We start from the raw sequence: 16,943 nt of genomic DNA, 5'->3' as shown, positions 1-16,943 counted from the left end.
TTGTGAGCAAGAAATCTCAGCGTAGTGACAAACGTAGAACATTAAACACAGAACATAACAACACAATATAGGTCCTTCAGCCCATGATTTTGTACTGACCTTATAACCTATTCAAAGACCAATCTAACCCTTCCCTCACAAAATACAGTGTTGGGAAATGTATGATAGTGCATTTTGGTAAAAGGAACAATAGTGTAGACTATTATCTAAATGGGGAGAAAATTCAAACATCAGCGGTGCAAAGGTGCAAGACTCCCAGAAGGTTAATTTACAGGTTGAGTCTGTGGTAAAGAAGGCAAATGCAATGTTGGCATTTATTTCAAGGGGAATAGAATATAAAAACAAGGGTAATGTAGATAAGAGAGTGTAGGTCCTGCTGAAAGTTCTAAAACAAAAACTGTACTCTTTTCCATAGATGCTGCTTGGCCTGCTGAGTTCCTTCAGCATTTTGTGTGTGTTACTGAGATAATGCTAATGCTTTATAAGACACTAGTCAGGCTGCACTTGAAGTATCGTCAACAGATTGGGGGCTTTTATCTCAGCAAGGATGTATTGTCATTGGAGAGAGTCCAGAGGAGGTTCACGAGGATGATTCCCAGAATGAAGGGGTTAACATATGAGGAGCATTTGACAGCTTTGGGCCTGTACTCATTGGAATTTAGAAGAATTAAATGCGTGGGGATTTCAATGAAACCTGCCGAACGTAGAAAGTACCAGATAAGGTGGGTGTGAAGAGGATGTTTTCTCTGGTGGGGGTATCCAAAATTAGAGGGCATTGCCTCAAAATTGAGGGGCAACCCTTTACAACAGAGGTAAGAAGGATTTTTCTGAGCCAGAGAGTAGTGAATCTGTGGAATGCTTTGTGGAGGCCAAGTCCATGGGTGTATTTAAAGTGGAAGTTGAGAGATTCCTGATTGGTCAGGGCATCAAGGGATATGGTGAGAGGGCAGGTGTATGGGGTTGAATGGGATCCAAGATCAGCCATGATTGAAATGGCGAGTGGATCCGCTGGGTGGAATGGCCTAATTGTGCTCCTGTGACTTATGGTCTCCCACATAAACCCTCCATTTTTCCATCTTCCATTTGCCTATCTAATAGTTTCTTAAGTGTCCCTAGTGTATCTACCTGCCTCTACAACCAATCCCAGCATGGTATTCCATAAACCCTCCACACTCCATGTAAATAACCTAACTCTGACATTCTCCCCCTCCATACTTTCCTCCAATCAACTTAAAAAAGGATCAGCCATGATTGAACAGCAGAGCAGACTCAATGGGCCAGGTGGCCTAATTCTGCTCCTATGTCTTATGGTCTTATGGTCTAAAATTATGTCCCCTTGTAAGCCATTTCTGCCCTAGGAAATGTCTCTGCCTATCTATTCTATCTGTACTTCTTATCACCTTAAACTCTTCTATCAAATCACCTCTTATCACCTTAAACTGTTCTATCAAATTTCTCATCCTCCTTTTTTCCAAAGAGAAGAACCCTTACCCTGCTCAATCTATCTTCATAAGGTATGCTTTGTAGTCCAGGCGGCATCCTGCTAAGTCTCCTCTGCACCCTCTCTCTAAAGCTTCAGCATCCTTCATATAATACTGTAAGATAGAACTGAACACAAAATTACAAGGGTGTTCTAACCAGGGTTTTATAGTGCTGTAATATTACTGTGCAGCCTTATGATTTCAATCCTCTGAAAAATAGTAAGTTGGCTTCCAACACCAAAGATTTACTTCAGTAGGCAACTTACTCATTGAGAATCAAAAATTCATGAGGGACAAATGAATGTGCAGGATCTGTTGCAGCCCTGTAACACGAGGAAGATGAAAAGTATTGGGAGTGAAAAGAAGTACTAGTTTAGATCAGCAATAAAATCTCAATCAAGCTTTCCACATAAGATTATTATTTTTTTTTAATTTAGAGATACTGTCCATTGCAGAATTGGCCCTTCTGGCCCTTTGACTGCCGAGCAACTCACAATTTAGTTCTAGCCTACTCTCAGGGCAATTTACAATGGCCAATTAACCTACTAACCTGTATGTCTTTGGACTGTGGTAGGAAATCCACTCATTTCACTGATGTCAGAATTGAACTCCAAACATGGACGTTCTTCATGCCCAAAAGCCGCCAGTGACTGCAAAGAAGTGGAAGAATGTGCCAATCCTGTAGATAACTTTGAAGGGTGACCTCAAAGAAGAGTACAAAATCATGAGGGACATGGATAAGGTGAAAGCACATAGCTTTTTTTTTACTCATTGAAGGAGAACTAAAAACTAGAGGAAATATGTTAAGATGAGAGGTGAAAGTATTCAAAGGGACATGAGGGGAACTTCATGTAGAGGGTGGAACGAGCTGCTAGAGAAAGTGGTTGAGGCAAGTACAATAACAACATTCAAAAGGCATTTGTTAAGTACATGAATTGGAGTGGTGTAAAGGGATATAAGCTAAATGCAGGCAAGTAGCACTAGCACTTTGGGCTCTATAGTTGGTATGGATGAGTTGGGCCAAGGGTCTACTTCCATGCTGTGTCATTGCATGATTCTTACCATTATAGTGCAGATTTGCAAAGAGGCCTTCTCTTTGTTACCCCATTCACTGAATGAAAAGATGTTTATAGGATTAAGGGACCTTCTCCCTCCATGACCCTGGAGGTAATTTGCCCTCTTGTGTTGTGACTAAAGTCAAAAATCTGCATAGCTGAAACCTTGGATGAAGAGACAATTCTCATTACTGTAAGTGGGACAGCACAATTGGCTAATACAGATGCCGTAGCAGAGTAATACATCTTCTGGAAAACATGGAAATCAGCAATTTCCACATTCTGCTTGATGGCACCATTTTGATATCTCTTGGACACAGCTGGACATCACAAAGCAAGTCAGGAGAAACAGTGTGTAAATATTGTAGAATAAAATACAAAGTGAGGACTTTATTGACAACCACCATTTTTTTGATTATAAGTAAAAGTAAGTTGAAGTCCATTATCAATAAGAAATACATTTCACAAAAAACATTTTTGTTATCTATTAAGACCATGCAATTAAGTTCCTTTCAGTAATAATGGGACATTCCTTTTAAAATCTTCTCCTTTTCTCCACTTTTCATGTAACAGCGCATCACCATCTAACATTTGTTTTCCATACTTAAACAAAGTAAGATACTGAATGCCTGGCAGTGGTGTTACAGTGTACTTCGTTTGTGATTGTGATGCACTTGACGTCCCGTGTTTATATCCGTCTGGTTACTTTAGGCAGCTAATAATTGGCTTAATTGATGTTTTAGTAATTACATGCTAATTTGCCAGTGTAGAGTTGAACTGCATGTAGAAAATACAGGTTTGCATTAATTAGAGTAAGTATTGCATCAGTATCAGTGAAAACACAGCATTATGTGCGGTTACACAAGCAAGCATGCAATTTCAGCATGGTTTTCCATGATGCAAAGTCAGCTTCAGCATAGTTAGGAACTCTGCCAGGTCTGAGCCTCACTAACTCCAAGAGTATTAAAAAAAAGAGATTGTTCATTGAATTCTTTGTAACAATTTCATTTCATAGGAAAGAAAACCTCTCGCTGTGTGGTTTATGTTATTGATATGACACAATTAAGTAGTTTTATACTAAAGTGCTTTGTTGCAAGGTGATATTCAACCATCATCTTGTAATCGTGTCAAGATCTGCAAGCTTGGGATTGGAGAAATTTGTATTATCAAATGTGAACTTGACTTTGTGCGGCACATTTTCATTGATCAGAAAATGAATTTTGTTTTTCCCTTCCTGCCTGAAAATATACATGCTTGGTGCATAAATTTTCCATATTGATTTGGGCACAAGGGATCTCTGAATAGCAGGGCAAGTTCTGAAATGATGATTTATTTAATATAGACCATGGGTTTATGGTATCTATTCTACGGGAGGAAAGAAAATGCATTGCACATTTCTTTTAACTTAGTTTTGTATTTTAGCTCATGTCTTATTTATTTGTATTTTCTGTCTCTTTTTAAATTGTTTAAATACATTGCAAGTAGCTCGGGGGTCCTAAGCCATCTTCAGACAATTTCTGCTTAATCAGAATATGTTCAAAATTTTACTTTTTACATTTTAGTGCTATAGACTTTCATTTTCTCTTTAAACGTTGGCTATTTGCACAAGGTTTTAACTAACTCTGAATTTCCTGTTTGCTTACTTGCAGAATATGACATTTAGTTGTCCATCTCTTTCTTACAAATAATACAAATTGTCCATTTCTTTTCTTACAAAGAATACATCTAGAGAGTGAGTCTTAGGTTGTGCATTATGTTGAATAAGTTCCGCAAACATGGAAAATCTTTATTTATTTTGAGATCCAGCACTGTACCTTCCTGCCCAACGCACCTGCACCACCCAGTTACAGCTAGATGTCCAATTAATGGGTACGTCTTTGGAAAATGGAAGGAAACTAGGAGCACACAGAGGAAACCCATGTGGTCACAGGGAGAACATAGAAATTCCTTAAAGAGAGCAATGGAATTGACTCTGGGTCACTGGATTTGTACAGGCTGTAATTCTAACCCCTACGCAACAATGACATCTATTTGTCTTATCCTGGTCTCTTAGACAAAGGGGCTTTGCTTGATTGATGAAATGTAGAACATTGAATAATACAGCACAGTATGGGTCCTTCAGCTCAAAATGCTATATAAACCTACTCCATGATCAATCTAACCCTTCCCTTCCACATAGCATATAACCCACCTTTTTTCTTACAATGATGTGCTCATCTAAGAATCTCTTAACTTTCCCATCGTATTAGCCTCTATCACCATCCCTGGCAGTGCATTCTAGCCATCCACTGTTCTCTGTGTAAAGAAACCTACATGTATCACCTGTTTCTATTTCATGCTGAGTTCGATGTATTCCATTCATGGCAATGTAGACATTGTCCATCATTTATTGCACTTGAGAGGATAGTGTTGAATTGCCTCTTTAAACCATTGTGCTCCATGTGGTGAAGTTGCTGCAAGCTGAAACACTTTCCTTACACAAGAGTTTCTGCAGATGCTGGAAATCCAGAGGAAGACACACAAAATATCAGAGGAACTCAGCAGATCAGGCCACATCTACTGAATAAATAAACAGTCAAAGTTTCAGGCTGAGACCCCTCATCAGTTCTTCAACACTTCCTTTATCAAGCTGAATCAGAATTTGCTACCAGTGCATTTGATCTACAAGACAAGCAGGATCTGTCAGTTGCTTTGTCCTAAATGAGTTCTTGTGTGATATTATGTAAGCTCGAGGCCAGACCAGAACAGGCCGCAGACCGGACCCACCCACAAAACAGAACTATAGATGCAACACACACAAAATGCTGGACTTGTCCTGATAAAGGGTCTCCCTAGTCTCTGCTCTTAAATATCAAGAGGGGCACTAATTTGACTGGTCATCAGTGAAAGTCCTGGCGGAAGCGAACACACACCCTGCAAGAGAATTCCTAGAAGCGTGGTTTTCCATGAACAATGTGGAGTTTTATCCTATTTATGAGCCGATGTGGGCAAAATTCCAGACCACAGCGCATGAAGTTGACCACACAGCCAATCGGCAACAAGATTTCCTCCCCAGATCACAATCAAGTTTTGGAAATGATGTTCAATCAGCTGGTTGAAAAGTATATAAAAGCCAAGCATTCGGAGGACACATCACAGTGAACAACGCACTGACGACGTCTCCTTGCTTGGTGATGAAATGTTTGCAAGTAAATTGCCAAGATCAAAGAGCAACTCAACCCAACCAGCCACCATATCTTCCAAATTATTTCCATCGGGGATAGGAAAATTATTCCCTATTTCTCATAATTCTTTATTAAACAATGTTCATCCCCAGTAACACACACAAAATGCCAGAGGAACTCAGCGTGCCAGGCAGATCTGTGGAGAGAAATAAGCAGTTGAAGTTTGGGCTGAGATCCTTCATTGGCCCAAAATGTCTTGATTGATGCTGTCTGACCTGCTGAGTTCCTCCTGCATTTTGTGTGCATTGCCCTGGAATTCCAGCATCTGCAAAATTTCTTGTGTTAAAGATGCAAGTCAACCAGTTCAGGCATTCAGAAACATTCAAGAACAAAATCATTTCATCTATTTTACAAGTAATTTGTCACTATTAAAAAAGTTAAACATTTCAAAAACTTGTTAAACTTAGTCAATTAAAGTTTACTAAAATGCCTTTTTCCCTCAGAGCCATTCTTCTCCATTCTAGTGAGTAACCTTCTTCACCTTCAGCTGACAAAGTCCCCGTGGAAACCACAGAAACTTTCCAGCATGTACTACTCCATCAGTGTACAGTAGAAAAGTAGAGTGCCAAGTGGCCTATTTGCTGGACAATATTGTGGCAATTTTTCAGCAAAGCCATTTGTGATTATATGGATATCCACATTGGACTCACTTTGGAAATCTGTCATTCCCAAATAATCTTGAAGCAGACAGAAACTAAATTTATCAGTAAAGAAGCCATAATATATCCCAGTTTTTAAAACTCGAGGCAGCAGTCGTCAGTCAACGCTGGGACTATATGAGTACAGGAGTGTACCAGCCTCCAGTTGTACTTGTTTCCAGAGATTCTGTTCCACTGGGTTTTAATGAGTACAGGTGAGTGTAACATGCCCACTAAGCTCACACATGTATAGTGCTGGTGATTTGAGAACACACTTTCCCACCTATTGTTTCATTTCTTCTTCATCTCAGCACAGTTTGATTCACTCTTCAGATCATGCCTAATGCCAAGTTTTTATTTTAAGGGTTTGTAATGGGATTCAGACATGTTCCAAATCACATTTAAAATCGGTAAAAATAATTTAAAGTTAAATCCAGTGGAATGCATTGGAATGCATTTAGCTGTGTTATTCTGAAGAGATGCAGAACATGACACTGCATTGTGTCTATAACAAGACTGTATCTCACTGCTGGATTAACTATTTTTGTCCTGGTGTTGTGTGAAATGGTGCTTTTATGGAACTTAGAACATAGGTTAATACAGTACCACAGGGAACAAGCCCTTCAGCCCATGATGTTGTAACAAACTAATTAACTTAGTTTTTAAACACCTAAATTAATCCCTTCTGTCTACACAATGCCCATAACCCTCCACTTACTACATATTCATGTGATTATCAAAGATCCTTTCAAAGTCTCTGTCATATTTGCCTACAGTACCACTCCTGGCAACACGCACCAGGCACATGCCACACTCTGAGTTAAAACAAATTGTCCCACACATCTCCTTTGAACTTACCCCTTTTCACTTTAAGTGCTTTCCTCGAGTATTAGACATTTCAACCCTGTGAGAAAAGTACCAGCTGAGTACTGTGCCCCTCTGATAATCTTATAAATTTCTATCAGCTTTCCTGTCAGTCTCTGCCACTCCAGAGAAAACAAGAACAAACCGAGGTTTGTCCAATCTTTCCATGTAGCACATGCCCCCTAATTCAGCCAGCATCCTGGTAAACCTTATTTGCATCCTCTCCAAACTTCCACATCTTTCCTATAATAGGGTGAGCAGAATTAAATGCAATATCCTATATGTGGCCTAAACAGAGTTTTATAAAGCTGAAACATAACTTCCTGACTCTTGAACTCAGTACCTCAAGTAATTAATGCAAATATGCCAGCGACCTTCCTTATCACAGTATGAACCTGTGCAGCCACTTTCAGAGAGCTATGGATTTGAATTCCAAGATTCCTCTGTACATCAACACTGCTAAGGGTCTTGCCATTAACTGTGTATTATGCTTTTACATTTGATCTCCCAAAGTACACCATCTCACACTTGACATGACTAAACTCTGTCTGAATTCCTTTGCTCATCTGCACCTGATTTGTATCCTGCTGTATCCTCTAACAATCTTCCACACCATTCACATCACCAACAATTTCTGTCAACCACCATCCATGTCTTCATCCAAGTCATTTACATATATCTCACATGTAATTCTTAAGTAGAAAGTAATTCTGTTTTCATTATTTGTGAAGTAGTACAGTAGAATGTACTTTCCAAAATGGAGGTTGTTCAAGAAAAATAATGAAGGAAGGTAATAAAGGAAAATGGGATATGCAACTTCTTTAATACCTTTCACAATTTTAGGATATCCCTGTGCATTACATCCTTTGACAGCAATGTCCTAGAAATACAAAGTGATAACCAAAATATCTGCATAAGAGATTATGTAAATTCTGGAACTCCAGAGTAACACACCCAAAATACTGGATGAACTCAGCAGGTCAGGTAGCATCTATATAGAGCAGGGGTTCCCATTCTTTTGTATGTCGTGGAGCAATACCATTGAGCAAGGGGTCCATGGACCCCAGTTTGGGAGCCCCTGATACAGAGGAATAAACAGTTGACATTTCAGGCCGAGACCCTTCTTCAAGACTGGGGCTGAATATCTGCATTTTGTTTGGGGCACCATTTGCTGATTTGAATGTGAGCTTAAGTAGGGGAAATTTTGTTCATAAAGTTTTGCTCCAGGTTGCATTGCTCACTTTTCAACTCACATTGCTACTATAAATTTGGTTGACTGTTTGTTGCTGTTCCATATCAAGCTCATCCTTAACCTTAAATGCTGTCTCCTGCTTTTATTTTAGTTCACCACAAGTATTATTGCAATTAAAGTAAAACCACTTGCATTCTAGTAACACCTGTGAACATTGCCAGTGAGAACAGCAAGGGCAGGGGGTGTGGATGAGTCTGTATTCATTAAAATTTGTCTTTTATTTTATAGGGGCCGTGCCAAGACAGAGGAAGTGCTTCCTGCCTGGTTAAGGAGGAAGACTTCTTAACTGGGGCTGCGAACTCAGAAAATGGTGAGTCTCTTGAATCTATGATGTTAAAAAAAAACTTACCATGACTGTGTGCTAAGACACTTTCTTCATTATGGATATTTTCAAGGACTCCACAACTCATGTTCCCGGCATTATTTACTTATTACTTATTCTTTTTGTATTTGCACAGATTGTCTTTTGCACGCTGGTTGTTTGTCAAGCTTTGTTCCTGTGTATTTTTTCATTGATTCTATTGTATCTCTTTGTGCTACTGTGAATCTTAGGGTAATATATGGTGACATCCATGTACTTTGAACTTTCCAGCAACCTAACCACACTGGAAATGAAAGGGTATTTGTCAGGGACTTCTCAGATAATGATGCGACTGACATCAAACTCTGATATATAGAGCAAGAGAGAAAAAAAGTACATTAAGTGCCTGTTAATCAAGCCTCCATCAGCTGGGAGACATGCAGGCAATTTCTCATTTGTCTCTTTCTCTGCTGTAATATTACCAGCTTTTCCCTTATTAAAGTCTAAATTGTAGCCTTGAAATCATTGTCACTTCTAAAATATGGCTCTTCGTGGAGTTTTAATTGATCATTCAGATTTTTCTTCTATGAACAGTAATGCCACTCCTGTTCTCCGATTGGTCATCACCAATTCAGGAGTAAACAACTTGTTTTTCTGACCTGACACAGAGGAAGGGTGAGAAACTGTTCACGGACTGACCACAGAATGCAGGCAAGTCAGCATTTATATGTTCTATTGTTGCTATTGGCTGTCACTCAAATGCTTAGCCAAAACACACACCCCTTCCAAAGACACTAAGGCCACATCTCAGAGGACCTTTGGATAATTGGCTTCAAGCTTAGCATTGACTGGAAGATGATTTGATTAATCATGCATAAACTCGGGAACTGATGGAAACAATAAGCTGCTCTTGCTGCATCTATGGAATGAGAATTTTTAGGGGTAAATATTTCAAGTCAGATGAACTGAATACAATGTTCAAAATAAGATCTGCAGTGTGCTAGAAATCTTATTGACCTGGAGAAAACTCCTTTGACTTCAAAGTTTTCCAGTCACCGTGAAGGCACACCACACAGGACCAGCTCGGGTGACCCATATCATGCAAGGCTCATAAGGTCCAAGGAAATATATGTGACAGATTAGGCCGTGCATTCACAAGTGCTCGGAAGACCTCTCTTCTGCTATCATTCCGCAATTGCAAACTTAGTGGACAATCTTTAGCAGATAATGAGGTAAAGAGTATTGATAGAGGATGGGAAGGAGGCTGCTAGAAGAGAAGACAGAGATTGTGGTTGCGTGTTGGAGCAGTATATCATGCCCTGTGGGATGGGTTGAATGAGGGGTGGAGGACAAATGATGCGAGGGCGATGCTGATACTTGCTGACAATGCTGACAGTGAAAAGAGGGGTGTTTCGGTGTGAATGGCCTGTGCTCTGTGCTCTTTGTAGGCTTTGTTAGTACAAAATAATTTTGTGTAAGTTTTATGCCACTGCAAATGCCTGGTGGTCTCCATGTTCACATTTCTTATTTGCACAGATGAACAAAATAAAATATTGAAAGTGTACCGTGCTAGATGCACAATTATTGCTTAACTTCAAGCCCACCCTGCGTCTATCCACAGATGCTGCTGTGTATATACAGCAGGTTCTGTTTAATTCTGAGGATTTCAGTGTTTGCTTTTGTATTAAGCAATTGGCACTGTCCTTTGGAAATATTTCTTTATTACAGACCTTATGGTACTAACATATTCACTCAACCTCAGATTGTGTTGACCAAAAGAATGTGTTGTATTATTTTCTTTTGCATATATTGGGGAAAAAATCTGAATTTAATAATGTATAGAATGGTTTATTTTAATTGGTCTCTTCTTCCATTTCCCACTCTGGTCACTCTCATACCTTTTCTCCTCCTCACTTGCCTATCACCACTCCATGATGCCCCTCCTCCTTCCCTTTTCTCACATACTCAACTCTCCCCTCCTGTCAGGTTCCTTCTTCTCCTGCCCTTTACCTTTTCCAACTATCACCTCCCAGTCTCTTACTTCATTCTCCTCCCCATTCACCAGGTTTCACCTATTCCCTTCTAACTTATACTCCTTCCCCAACCCTCAGCTTCTTATTCTGGCTTCTTCTGCCTTCCATCCCAATCCTGACGAAAGCTACCGGCCAGAAACATCGGGTGTTTGTCCAGTTTCATAGATGCTGCCTGATCTACTGTGTTCCTCCTGAATTTTGTGTATGTTACTCTGGATTTCCAACATCTGTATAGTCTCTTGTGTTTATTATTTTTAACTTCCTGATTTTACGTTTCTGGTTTGTTCACAGTTACAAAGTTGATCAAGATTTTACAACCTTGAAATAAAATAGGGTGATTTGCAAGTTTCTGTACCTGTGCCCTTTTAATCATTCATTAGCTCACAGTGAGATCAATAGCAATGCTGTAATGGCTTTTTAGGCCACTAGTAAATCTCTGCACTATCGTGGAGATTCTTAATTTAAGAATTCTTTGCATTTGTCCCCTGGCAACAAATCTTAATGTAGTTAGGTCAACTGTTATTGCATGTTGCACCTCCTTCTGGGAGCTATTGGCCTTCATTTTATTTTGGGTTTGGGGGTGAATGTAAAACTTACCAGTGGCTGTAAATGAGCAGATCGACCTAGGGGACTTTAGCCATGCCAGTAGTGATTGGATTTGCTGCTCGTGATTTGGTTCGACATTCTATCTTTGATTATGAAGAGCGTCTTGTTTTCTAAGTTAGTTGAAGCTAAACTAATTATGAAATGACAGTTTAGAGGAAAAAATGTGATTAGAATTCTTCAATATGTTGTTTCCAGATGTTATTTGGTCACAGGTGTGATATCATTATGCCACACAGCAAGAGATGAAAGCCTTGGACAACAAGGGAACACTTTTTATTAGGCTCTTTATTTATATAAATGAGATGCTCGACATTAATAAGGTTCTTGGAGATAGAAATGGGTTCTTTGATGCTTTATAAACGAGAGGCATTTGAGGTGTATTGAGACACTGGGAGTTCATGGAAAGATATTAAATGAAAGATGAGGGTGCCAAACATTATATGGTTACATAGCAAAGAGACAGCCCAAATTCTACATGTTGGCAGTTATGCTTCATACTTGGACCTTCCACAAATAATTATTTTGACAAATCAGCAGAGCGTAGTGTTTTTTTTCCTCCCTGATGCAGTTATCTAATTTCCTCTGTAAAGTACCTGAACTATTGGATGTGTTACCCTCTGTCCTACCCATTGATGTACGTGGGTGAGGACTGAAGGGAAGATTTAGTATGATTTTCTGAAGGTGAAGAAGATCTTGAAAATTAAAATAGAAAAATAAAATTAGTTCTATTTGTGAAGGGTCCTATATTGTTGTCCCTTTTGGGTCACTTTCTCATCCATATAGTTCCCTTCTTACCTATGAAGCAATTCTTTCTCAAGGAGAAAATGTTGAAAAATAGGACCAATTTGGAAAAGATTAATAAGCCTATTCTTCTGTTGGTGGGCGAGCCTTTTTCCCCTGGCATGTTTCTTTATTCTTGCCCTCACAGCTAAAGCTAAAGCTAAAGCTGAAACTCTGCACCATTTTCTGTGAGTGAGAGCTTTGAGAGATTTGTGGTTACGCTAGAGAATAGAGGTGATAAAAATGAGATACATAATAAGGATCTGGGAACAAAGAAAGTTGCCAGTTTTGTTAAGAAACTTTGTGTGGAGATAATACAAAATACAGTGGAAGATCTGCAGTCTAAATTCCTTGGGACTGAGCAGTATTAGAATTATGGAAATAGATGAATAATTGGCTCTCTGTGCATCTTTGGACAAAGTTGTTGTATGCCAGGTAAGTTAAAAACCATTTTCCATTGGTTTATACAACTTAAATTCTATTTGAGTAGTTAATTTGCAAAATCATAATCACCTTACTTTTTATGTGTGTATTACGATATGTTTAGTTTTGACTAAAGAAAAAGATGGCTGGAATTGCTTAGTACTTTCATGCAAGAATATTTATTAGGTGCATTAAAAAACAAACTTACAAAAATTAGCTAAAATAGTGAAAATACTGCCAATATTTACAAAAAGATATCTACCAGAAAACACAATAAATAGCTCCTTAGTACTTTTGTCCAGTATGAACTCCTGATAGTTCGATCTCTCTCACTCTGTTACTGAGAGTGGTCTGTCCTGTGTTTTTAGGCACCTTTTAACTACCTTTAATCACTCACAAAGTTAATTTAAGTCTGCACATGAATTAGAATATGATGCACCCCACAATGTAGTTACAATTATATCACAAAATAAATAGAAGTAATACCTTAATCCAGTATATATACACATTTACACATCTCCATTACTAAAGGAATGGAATATTCCACTGTGTATGGTGGGAAAGGCACCACAAATCCAAACTTTTTAGGGCCCATGATGAAAATATACCAGGAAGACAACAAAGTGCACACATTCAGCACAACAACAGCAAAATGACAAGGCTGTGCATTTGTGTGCATGTATATGGAGTACGTTCACTGAGCGCACACGGTGCTAAACTGTTATTAAATTCGGAACTAACATAAAACAGAAACTCACCAACAAATTGCCAAAATTGGGATGTTCTTGCTTGTTAAGAATTTTATTGTGATTTACTCCCCTTAAGTTACAATGAGATTGGATACTTGGTCTTTCAAAGCCATTGCCATTTATTAAAGAGACAGCACCAATCTACCTGATCTTGAACTGGCTAGACAACTGTATGGCAATAAATAATTTTTTTTTAAAAAAACCACAAAATGCTGGCAGAGCTCAGCAGACCAGACAGCATCTATGGGAGGAGGTAGTGACGATGTTTCGGGCCGAAACCCTGCATCAGGAGTTTCGGCCGGAAACGTCGTCACTACCTCCTCCCATAGATGCTGTCTGGCCTGCTGAGTTCTGCCAGCATTTTGTGTTTTTTTTGTGTTTTTTGTTAATTATTTTTATTTTTTATTTATTTCCAGCATCTGCAGATTCACTCATGTTGCAACTTTATGGCAGATGCATTTGCTCAAAATCTGTTGGTAGAAATGATCACTGCAGAGTCTTTAGTGGGTTCAGAATTCTATTTTCACACTGAGCACATATGCACGATGCTGAATGTGATAGACTTAAATCTGGCAGCTCTGTACTGGGCACCTATGAGTTGCTGTGGAACAATAAGAGCAAAGAGTAGCAGAATCTTTCACAACTACAATCGGTAACCACGTAAATTGACATATTGATTAATCAGCCATTGCGATCCTGCAAAGGGATCAATCCTGGTTCAATGACTAGTGCAGAAAGGCATAATGGGCACAAAAACATTCATATCTAAAATTAATGAGGTGCCTGTCTAACGAAGCAGCAATCTAGGATTATCTGTGTAGTGAGTATCAAAGGCAGCATGTAGTAGACAGAGCTAAATGATTCCGTAACCAGCAAAACAGATGAAAGCTGTACATGGAAGGCAGTCCCTCTCTGTGGATTCTGTCTGTGCTTCTTGCTGCCTCGGTAAAGCAGCCAGAAAGACTGCATCGACCCCAAGTATTCACGTTTCCTCCTTGTTCCATTGGGCAGAAGATACAAAAGCCTGAAAGCATGTATCAACAGGGTCAACAGGCACAAGGTCAGTTGTAAGACTATTGAATAGTTCTTTGGTATGACAGGTTGGATTTCTGACCTCAAAGTCTACTTTGTTATGATCTTACACATTATTATTTACTTGCACTGCACTTTTCTCTGTAGCATCCTGTACATCTGCTTTCCTATCTATCCACCACCTTAACCGGGATAGAGCCCCTCTCATCCACACCTATCGCCCCATGAGACTACCACCAAACAAATCTTTACCTTGCCCCATTCTCTGCTTTCCACAGGGATTGCTCCCTCCTCGATTTCCTTGTCCATTCTTCCCTCCCTACTAATTTCCCTCCTGGCCCTTATCCCTGCAAGCGAAAGAACTGCTAAATGTGCCAATTCACCTCCTTCCTCACCTCCATCCAGTACCTCAAACAGTCCTTCCAGGTGAGGCAACACTTCACCTGTGAGTCTTTTGGGGTCATCTACTATCTCCTGTGCTCTGATGCAGGCTCCTCTACATTGGTGTGATCCAGTGTAGATTCAGGACTACATTGTCAAGCACCTTTGCTCCATCTGCAAAAAGCAGGATTTCCCAGTGGACAACCATTTTAATTCCAATCTTAATTCCGATTCCGATACGTCAGCCCATGGTCTCCTCTATTGCCATGAAGAGGGCACTCTCAGGTTGGAGGAGCAACACCTCATATTGCGTAGCCTCTATTCTGATGGCATGAACATTGATTTCTTCAACTTCTAGTAATTTTTCCTCTCCCCCCTTACCTACTCTTCAATTCCCTACCCTGCACCCCCTCTTAATTCTTCTCCACATCATCAGCCTGTCAGCTCTCCATGGTGTCCCTCCTCCTTCCCTTTCTCTCATGGTCCACTATCCATTCTGATCAGATCCCTTCTTCTCCAGCCCTTTACCAACTACAACATACAAGCTTCTTACTTCATCTCGCACAACCACCACCTGTCACCTTCTGTCACTTTCTAGCTTGTACTCCTTCCCTTTCCCTATCTTCTTATTCTGGCTTCTTTCACCATCCTTTCTGGTCCTGCTGCAGAGTCTCGGCCCAAATCGTTGACTGTTTATTCATTTCCATACATGCTGCCTGACCTGCTGAGTTCCTCCAGAATTTCGTGTGTGTTGCTCTGCATTGTTACTGTTTTTTCCTTCTTGTGCCTCAGTGCATCAAGTACTGATCTGATCTGTATGAACAGTATGCAAGACAAGCTTTTCACTGCACCCTGGTATATGTGACAATAATAAACCACTTCCAATTCCGATTCTAGTCTTACAACATCTGCAACCTCAGTGACACAGAGGCAGAACAAATGACTGTTAAAGAAAAGGCTGAAGCATTCATAGTCGTGTTCAGCCTGAAGTGCCAAGCAGATGATCTTGGCTTCCTCTAAAATCCCCATCCTTCCAGAAGCCAGCAGGCAGCCAACTGGATTCACTCCATGTATCAGCAAAAGGCTGAGAATACCAGATACAGTGAAGGCTGTGGGAGTAAGCAATATTCCAGTGCTCTAGAACTAGCTGAGCTGCTAGCCAATCCACTCTAGTGTCGTTACAATATTGGCATCTACCCAACAATATTAAAAATTGCCCAGGTGCGCTCTCTTCATTAAAAAAGAAGACAAGTCTAATTATTGCCCAGTTGACCTCCTCATATTCATCAACAAAAATGATGGAAACTGTCATCTACAAGGAGACGTTACTTCTGGTTTTCAATTTTACTTAGTACCGTTAAGGTCCATCCCAGCCTTGATCCAAATGTGAACCAAAGGTTTCCAGCTATGAAGTAAAAGTGATTATTTTTGACAGTAAGACAGCAATTGACTGCTGGCATCAAGGTGTCCTGGTCAAACTGAAGTTACTGGGCATCAAGCACCTTGCACAAAGGAGTCAATTATCCCAGTTATCATTCCATGACGGAATCTGAAGTTGCTTCGTCAATGATTATTTTCTTTATAAAGTCATATTTTTTGATTACGTAATGTTCAGTTACCTACTACCTTCACAGATCCTCAGGAAATGAAGCAGCTCACATCCAGGTTCTGATGTTTGCAGGCAAAATTCAGGTATTATGTTTAAGTCGTGGAAGAGCCAGATGAAGGCCATATTCATTTAGCAAGTCAAACTGCTTACTGTTCACATTCATTGGAACTATCTGCTGAGAGCCTCATCATCAACATTCTTGAAGGTCACTATTGTCGAGAAACTCAACAGAAGTACTGTGACTGGAAGAGCAGGTGAGAGGATGCACATTATGTGGTGAATGACTTACTTCTGATATCAAGGCATTTCCACCATCTACAACACACAGGTGTAGAGTACACCATAAGACATAAGACATAGCAGCAGAGTTAGGCTATTTGGCCTATTGAGTCTGCTCCACCATTTACTCATGGCTGATTTATTTTCCCTCTCAATCCCATATGCTTGTTTTCTCCCTGTACAATTTGATGCCCCTACTAATTAAGAATTTATTAACCTGCACTTTAAATGTACCC

General features: G+C 39.7%; 1 protein-coding gene across 7 annotated transcripts in view; it reads left to right on the top strand.

Annotated features, from left to right (window-relative positions):
- The window catches only part of tenm2a (teneurin transmembrane protein 2a), a 2,964,155-nt gene that overhangs the window by 22,922 nt on the left and 2,924,290 nt on the right, over positions 1-16,943 (top strand). For all 7 annotated transcript variants that reach the window (XM_073067293.1, XM_073067288.1, XM_073067292.1 and 4 more), the window contains exon 2: positions 8,743-8,824. The gene's annotated coding sequence lies outside the window, so the exon portion shown is untranslated. The remainder of the gene's footprint in view (positions 1-8,742; positions 8,825-16,943) is intronic.

The sequence above is a fragment of the Hemitrygon akajei genome, chromosome 15 (assembly GCF_048418815.1).
Source record: "Hemitrygon akajei chromosome 15, sHemAka1.3, whole genome shotgun sequence".
Taxonomy (NCBI): domain Eukaryota; kingdom Metazoa; phylum Chordata; class Chondrichthyes; order Myliobatiformes; family Dasyatidae; genus Hemitrygon; species Hemitrygon akajei.
This window is presented reverse-complemented; position numbering and strand designations above follow the sequence as displayed.